The sequence below is a fragment of the Pleurodeles waltl genome, chromosome 7 (genome assembly GCF_031143425.1).
Source record: "Pleurodeles waltl isolate 20211129_DDA chromosome 7, aPleWal1.hap1.20221129, whole genome shotgun sequence".
NCBI lineage: Eukaryota > Metazoa > Chordata > Amphibia > Caudata > Salamandridae > Pleurodeles > Pleurodeles waltl.
This window is the reverse complement of record NC_090446.1, coordinates 1,314,762,638-1,314,770,930: the sequence shown is the minus strand read 5'-3', so window position 1 is coordinate 1,314,770,930 and position 8,293 is coordinate 1,314,762,638. Positions and strand designations below refer to the sequence as shown.

At 43.9% G+C, this 8,293-nt stretch overlaps 1 long non-coding RNA gene across 1 annotated transcript; it reads right to left on the bottom strand.

The window, feature by feature from the left end:
- Positions 1-2,097: 2,097 nt before the first annotated feature.
- Positions 2,098-7,594, bottom strand: LOC138247389 (uncharacterized). Its single transcript, XR_011194481.1, has 2 exons — positions 7,489-7,594; positions 2,098-2,676 (listed from the first exon to the last, which is right to left on the bottom strand). It is a non-coding gene; the product is annotated as an uncharacterized lncRNA (long non-coding RNA).
- Positions 7,595-8,293: the final 699 nt, after the last annotated feature.

Genomic DNA, 8,293 nt, shown 5'->3' with positions numbered 1-8,293 from the left:
AGCTTGTAATTATCCTGCACTGTAATGGCAACAGCTAGCTAGCCACACATTAAGTTAAATCAGGGCGTCCTATGGCAGAGCCACGGGTTCACGATGTTCTTCAGTGACGTGAACTGCTTGGGTACAACTCGGCAAGTGCCACAGTCACACAGCAATAGTGACTTTGAGCACACAAATCTGTGGCGCAGCTTGGCGCCAATTCTGTCTTCAGCAGTTCAGGCTCACTCGAGCTAATTCCACGTCTGCAACAGCAGTGATGATGATTGGATTTCCTTGGGCAGACTGCAGCAGTGGGACTTTTCCTCCTGTCAAGTTCAGTGCCTGGTTGTGAGCGAGGAGCACACTAGTTGCACCTTTGTTGAGTCTCAGGAGGATCACCAACAGCACCATAATCAAGTGCTATAGTCAGTTTGAACACTTACCACCACGAGTGGGGCTAGTTTGCTCTCTGCCTCCTTATTCAGGTAGGATTCTACTAGTATTCCAGGGCAGAGGAAGCAATTTCTACTGCAGGTCAAACTTCAAACAATGTCCCTTCACTTCGTCTGTCAGGTGGACACCAGCTCAGGTTGTACAGTAGTCCTCTGTTGTACACCGTGTACCACCTACTCTATGGTCCGAGAGAAATTTAAACTGGAACAAGTGAATCATCAGCTCTCTTACAAAGGTACAGCAGACAGGGGTTATGTATTCTCAGTCTGCACTTTCAGAACCCATTTGGGCTGATCCTGTTTTCATGTGTCATCTGAGGCTGTCCTCCAGACTAAGCCTTTTTCTTGAGTGATGTTCTTCACAGCAGGGCCTCTCTAGACTAGAGTACCAACAACAGAGGCACAAAGAGGTTTGACCAGTGTACACCTAGATGTTAAAACTATTCCTTACAATATATTTAGAAAAAGACAAAAGACTGGCAGTTTTCAAAAGACCCTTTACACCCTGGCAGCAGGAACTGCAGCCCCACCTTTTTCCCCTATCGCCCCCCAAATGGCAGTCTCCAGGAAGATTAATCAGCAGCCCTCTACATCAAAGAATATAATAGAATTTCTAGCCTCTCTCTTCTTTCCCTACCTCATTTTCTAGGATCCACTCTCATGAATATTAGCAATACACTTTTATTCTTCTACTGCATGGGAAGGTAGCTCCATCCCAATCTGGTGCAAGAGAACGGATCAGGGCTCCTAAAATGGAACTTGTAGGGCTGTGCTGTTCTCGTATGCTCATACCATTATACAGTGTGTAATTCGGTCATGACACACCACATGCATATATCCAGGCACTCCAGATCTCAGTGCTTGGAACCAGTAATTCATATGAGTTACTTAGTAGGCTTTCACTCTTGTGACACAGATAAAAAGGTCTTGGCATGATCACTACAAGACACGGCATGTGAACAGTAGTTCTTTTTTGTTTAGTGCACCCCTCCAAGGCAAGGACAAATCCAAGACCAGACTTTAATCAAAAGCAGGCCTAGCCATTCACATTCGTCCATACCCTAGACTAGTGTGAGGCTTTACGAAAATCCAAAAAATGGGATATCACGTACACGCAGTGGGGCACACAGAGCAAGAGAAATGACTGTACATCATGCCGGGGACATTCCTGTCAATATCCACAGTTGTCAAAACAATACATAACACGATCACTGCTGGAAAGAGTCAGAGAAGCAGTTAGCACGGCAATGTAGCTCAGTCATTTGTTTCTTTACTATAACATGTACCACCTAACATGTACCATCTATTAGCCCCCTCCGTTCACTGGCCCATTGCTAGGCTTGGATGCTGCAGTTATCCTAGACGTAGAGAATCCATTATGCATCATGGCTAATTGCATTGCTCTTCTACTGGTGGCACACATAGCAAGGCAAGCTACTCCCGAATTTTCAACAGCGATCAGCACTCAGCTGAGAGCATTGAGTGCCACAACAGGGGGCAATGAGGAAGATGGACAGTAGCAAGTCTGTAGCAGGGCGATAACAATGCAGGGAATAAGCAAATAACCCACCTCCAAGATTGGTTCCACAAAAATGGAATCCCACATTATAGTAAAAGAGAAAAGGCCAAGAATAAATCATAAAAATTGCATATCAACCAACATTCATGTAATCAAAATCTTATTTTATTTTCTTATATTCTTAATTATACTTGATAACATTGTCCATAATATTTTTATTGAACTGTAGGACCTAAATATCATGCTCCCTAACGAGTACACTCATCAAACATACCATCAAACCACTCACACACAAGCTCACAACATTAAAAAATAACTAGTTTAATCACAGCAATATTATTCTTCTCAAAAAGGACCCCCCACCCAAGAGACCTGAAATAAACAAATATATTTTACAATATTGAAAACAATGATTAGACTTTTTCTTTCTTCCGGTCGCTTTATTGCTGGACTCCATTAGATTAATTGCAATGTACTTGCTATGAATCTATGTTCCAATAATCAAAGTCAATCATTCTTAACATAGGGCATCAATGTCCATAGTGTCCGAAATCCATAAAGAAAAATTGAGTGAAGAAAATATCATGTCCAACCAACTGTCGTGCTGACGCGTGTTTCGGTGCCACATGACCAACCGGTCATGCACTTTCTTCAGGGCACGCAACAATTTTACAGCACCTTGTTAAACACACACAAGGGAGACTTTGGTCCTATCTTCGGCAAGATCTACAAACAGAAATACAAAATATAACTCATAACTTGACTATATATGAACTGAACTCAGTAATTAATCTCCAATACACCAAATCAAATAAATCACCCAAATAAGTGAAACACTACGCCCCCGTATGATATGCCTCCGATAACTACATGCACCCAGACATGAATATCATAACCATGGGAGCAGCTAAATCATCTCCCTGTGACAGGAAAAAAGAAATAAAACACACCTCTATTGTGTCCTTCAATGTTTACCGTGCAAGACCTATCCCACTCTATATGCCCATATGCAGCCACAAAACGAAAAGTGAAAAAATAAAAAAATACTCAACCAGGATAGAATAAAGGAGTAAAATATAGAAATAACCAAGAAATATAAATAAGAAATTAAAAAAAGATGGTTTTCAAAAGGATAGAGGTGGCAAGCATGGCAGGATAGAGGCTGCATTGTAAAATATTTTCCTTTTGTGTTGGTAAAGGAGTCCATAAAGGCTCTTATATCTCTCTCAGTTTTGACAAATAGACCTATTTCATGTTTCTAGTAAAGCACCTGCTGACCAATTGAATACTCTTAAAGAAAAAGATAAAAAAGTGACATTGCCAAGGCCTTGGGGGGGCATCTTACTAGTGGACTGAAACTGACCCCACTGATGGATTTATTAAAAAATGCACAAAGAGGGTGCCTTTGAGGTGCCCTCTGAAAACCTACCAACTACTGGTGTGCTGGCTGACTGATCCTGACCAGTGCAGCCACCACAGACACGTTCCTGGCCCCCCACTGTGAGAGCCAGCACTATGGAGGGTCTGAGACAAAAGCCTGCACTGGGCAGAGGTGTTAGCTCTTCTCCCTGGCAGGATGGACATTCCAGGGCACGGAGTTTCAAAGGCCTTGCTATATTTCTGATGTGATCCAGGTCTCTCCAAATGGTGGAGATGACCAACTCCCCCTGTCCTGACCCCACTTTTGGTGGCAGCAAAGGCAGGAAAATTAGCTAAATTAGTGCCACTACTTTTTAAATTCCTCCATCTTGTTTGGAATGAATTAGGCCACTAGGGTTAGGGTTATAACAATTTCCCAGCAGAAGTGGTCATAAAAAGGGTGTAGTCCCCATAAAGGTGAGTACCCATTGCCTACCACCTGGCACTCCCTGTAAGACCCCCACATTTCAGTATTTAGGTGGCCCCCCTGACCAAAGAACTCAGATTCCTGAAGACGTAATAAGAGCCAGACACTATAGAGTCAGACCAGCAGAGAAGACTGCAAGCACCAACTGACTTGGCCCCAGCCGTTCTGGCCTGCCTGCATCCCTCAACAATCTTGTACCTACAAATTACCCATCCTGCAGCCCAGCAACCTCCAAAGCTTTGGGAGGACTGCCTGCCTTTGACATGGATCAAGATATCCTGAGAACAGCGGGCCTGTTCAAGAAGAAACCAACTTTAAAGGAAAAAGAACTCTGCCCTGAAGTACCATAAAACTGATGCTGGACCCACCTCGGCACCCATTGCCCACCGTCCAAGTCCAAGTGGCCCACTTGTCCTGTGAAGGTTCCCCAGCAATTCTGAGTTTGAGTCCACCATGGGCTGACCACTGCCGGACTCTGTCTCAAAGCCTGGAGCCTCAAACTGAAGCCTCCCCCTGACCATGTCCTGCCCGGTAAGCTGTTCCAGATGCCAAAGAACACCCCTGGGCTTCGGGGAGCTGGACCATTGGTGTCCCTACATCCCCTAGCATCAGAACTTACCTGGGAAGCTCTGGGTTTTCTTAGTTTAGCCTCATGGCCCGAGCCTGCAGCCTTTTTCCAAAACTGATCTCCCCCATTGATTTGCATTGGGTGCCCGATGCTGTGTTGGAACTCTGCACCCAGCCGCCCCTGAGCCGCTGAGGGTGTACGTTTGGTGCCGCCTTGTGGACCCCTGTGCTTACCTCCACCCCAGGAGACCAACCCCTAACACCGCTTTACTCACCTGTGAGCAGAGTATCTTCATCTACTCACAGTCACCAATGGTTAACACTGGGTGCCCAATGCTGTGTTGGCACTCTGCACCCAGCTGCCCTGTGCCACTGAGGTTGTAAGTTTGATGCTGCCTTGTGTCTGTTGAGCGTAAAGATGAGATATGTGTGTGTTCCTGTGTTTCATCTGAGAATGGTTATTAATGCCAGGATATACAATACAACAAAACTTGTAGCCAGCCTTCCAAAGTGAAGCTGTATCCAGTTCCAGTTTCTAGAGTGTGAGCCTAGACAAAAGGCAGCAGAGCACTGTACAGTGCCAAAGACAAGCATAAAGTCAACAAGGGATAGGAGAGTAAGCCACTTGTGGACTGATAAAACATTGTCATGTAGTGTTCTTTAAAGCGGTGTGTCTTCAACTCGTTCCTAAATTGCAGCAGCGCTGGGCGGTCATGATGGATATGGGGATATTGTTTCAGATCCAGGGTGCATAGATAGAAAATGCCTGCCTTGTTTACACTTCTTAGTCTGCAGTCTGATTGTGTCCTAAATGTTGTTGTGCTGAGAACCAGGAGAGATGGTTATAATGGCTTTTTAAATGATGCAGCTGGTTCAGCCCGGCGGCTCAGCTGACTAGACATTTTTGAAGCATTTTAACTGGTCATTCGGAGCTGCTAGTAGCACCTTTGTTTATTCATATTGGGCCAGATGTATCAAGTGATTTTGCATTCGCAAACGGTGCGAATCGCAAAATTCGGCCGTTTGCGAATGCAAAAATGCCTTTCAGAATGTATGAAAGGCATTCGCAGTGCAATTTTAAGGAATCGCTAAAATAGCGATTCCTTAAAATTGCGACCCCATTTTAAATGCATTTTTAAAATTGACATGTAGCGCACACATGCCCTTAAGGCATGTGTGTGCTTCACATGTCCGTAAAAATATTTTTGGAGTGCAGCAGAGGGGGCCTTAGGCCCCTAGCACCCTGGGATTTGCATTTCCTAAATTGCTAATTCCTAACTGGAATTCGCAATTTAGGAAATGCAAAACCATTTGCAGCAGGCCCATAGGTGCAAATGGAATTGGATTCTCTATTTGCGATTCGGTAATAGCATTTGCGAATTTTAAGAAATCGCTATTACCGAATCGCAAAAATCATACATACCATTTTGCATTTCTTAAATAGGGATTTCTTAAAATTTGCTATTTAAGAAATACAATTTGGTTTTTTGATACATCTGGCCCAATATTTTTAGCTGATGAAGGGAATATGAAGTCATTATTAGGTAGAAAAGGCACCTTTGTCTTTTTTTTTTTAAACATTTGGGGATAACAATGAAATTTGAACAGCAAAGATACACACTACCTAATATCAAAGATTTTGAATAATGACAATTCTGGGTTTATAGGAAATATAAGAAAGCATTACTTTCTTATGTCCTTGCTTTGCATATCGATATTTGAACTGTTTCCCTTCTGAGGTATTCTGGTTCCACAATTAGGCCCTGATTATGAAAAAGCCACATTCCATATCGAGATTCCCAACAGCGGGAATTACTCTTACCATCCAGTATCGCCACATGGAATTCCACTTATTACCAGTTAGACCCTTCAGACTGGGAATAACTATGAGAACAAGGAACGACCATCTGTAATTCCGCACAATGATCCCTATTCGGAGGGGTTTAAAGTTCCCACTTATCACCTCCTTTGAACAGATGGTAAATAGAAGCAGTGGTGCCCCCTGCTAGATTTGCGTAAAGGAAAGGGGGCTGGGAGAGTAAGAGAGCAAAAAGGAATGATCATTTTGACATGCATGTCAAAGAAAAAGCTTGAGGGGGACTGGCTAGAGGATCCTCTGCTGTTGCAGCTAAAGCCTCACAGGATTTTACCACCTGGAATTTCTAGCCTATATTACCAGGCCCAGAACACTGGTCAATTCGTGGTCAGGTGGAGGTGCATCACAACCGGGTACCGCTCTGTCTGACTCACAGCCAGGCTCGGAAGAGTTTAACAGGAAATAAGACACCATTCTTTGAGAGAATGTTGCTAACTTGGTGTTAAACTACTGACACTTTACTTTACCAGAGCTCGTAGTCCTTGATCAGAAGTTACCAGCTCCCTTTCCCTGAGGACAAATGTATTTATTTTCACACAGTTTGATTATCAAGTGGAAAAAATTAGGAAATCCCTGGGAAGCACACACTCAGTTTTGAGGGGCATAGAGTATGGAGGATTTTTGAGGGACAATTTAAGTAACCCCTAAAACGTTGAGTTCACCGCCGTTCGAGAGCGCTTGCTTCTGCTTGCACATACAGTTTGTGCTATATCTTCTATTAAAACAACTTAACATATTGTGTGTGAATGGAAACCTCTCAGGAGAGCCTTAACAAAGAGTGACTAACCCTCCTGCATGGCATGATCCTTGCGTGATCCCTGTGAAGCGAATTTGAGTAACAAATGCACGTGAGAAACCAAGCGCAGCACTCGGAACTGCTTCCCAGCTTTCTTAGCCACCCTCCTTGTGGTGACGGATGCCCTTCTCAGAGACATAGCGAGGTGGCAGAGAGAGATGCCACCAGAGGTGGGAGCAGCCCAAGCTGCAGCACCAGGACAGCAGCTTCCCATGGGCTACCTACCTTCTGCCATGTGTCGCTGTGGTGGCTGTGGCACCACTTTCCAGAGGCGAGGGGGTTCACTCTGGTAAACTTGCTTTCTACCAAACACACACACAGTACAATTTGGCAAAACAACGTCCTGGCATGAAGATAGCGATGCCAAGTAAATGTCTGGTCATTCATCTGTTAGCACATGTGACAAATCTCTCTAATGAACATGGAGGAATATAAACTTAGGCTTTCACCTACCTTTCTGAGTCCTGGGCTCAATGCACTCGGACGTAGACACACAGGCTTCAAGAGGCACGAGAAGGGGGAAGATAAGGGTTGCCGCCTTAGCCCAAAGCTATTTGACAAAGAGAGCAATCACCCAACGTCTGCTCAGCCTATTTTACACAAAGCATGTCCTGCTGACAGAGATAACATGGTTACTATGGTTACAGAGATAGCATGGTTACTATGTAGAAAAAAATGATTATTCATGTATCCATCTAATAAAGTCCGACTATATCAACAGTGTGTCTCACGTGTTAGTCTTGAAGAAGCAAGAATCGTAATTCTACCAAAAATAAATTCGAAACCAGTGAGAACAATGTCACTGTTTCACACAAGTAGAGCTCTCTGTAAACCTTACTTCAAAGCTTAACACTTTTTCATTCTCATAGCTTTAAAGAGGCTGTCAGATATGTACTTTCTTTGCGTCCTTTGCACTATTCATGTTGCCAGGCTGCTCAGAACCAGGGCTCGACTGGGACCCAAAAGCAATCCTGGCAAAGTTTAGTAGAGCATCCTTTATCGTGCACGAACGAGCGAGAGCAACGAGCGAGCCTGGCCACTGCAATGTAGTTTTGGGGAGAATGTTTTGAAAAAAATGAAAATGTGGTGCATTTTGCAACTCATTTTGCAGAATACAACCTTGTCCGATCACGGAATAGATGTATAGAGACTTGAGACACGGCTGCATGGTTTACGAATAGCTGGATGGGCGAGTGGGTGGATGAATTAATTCAAGGAAGGAAGACAATTAGTAAAAACTTTTTTGTGACATGAAGCG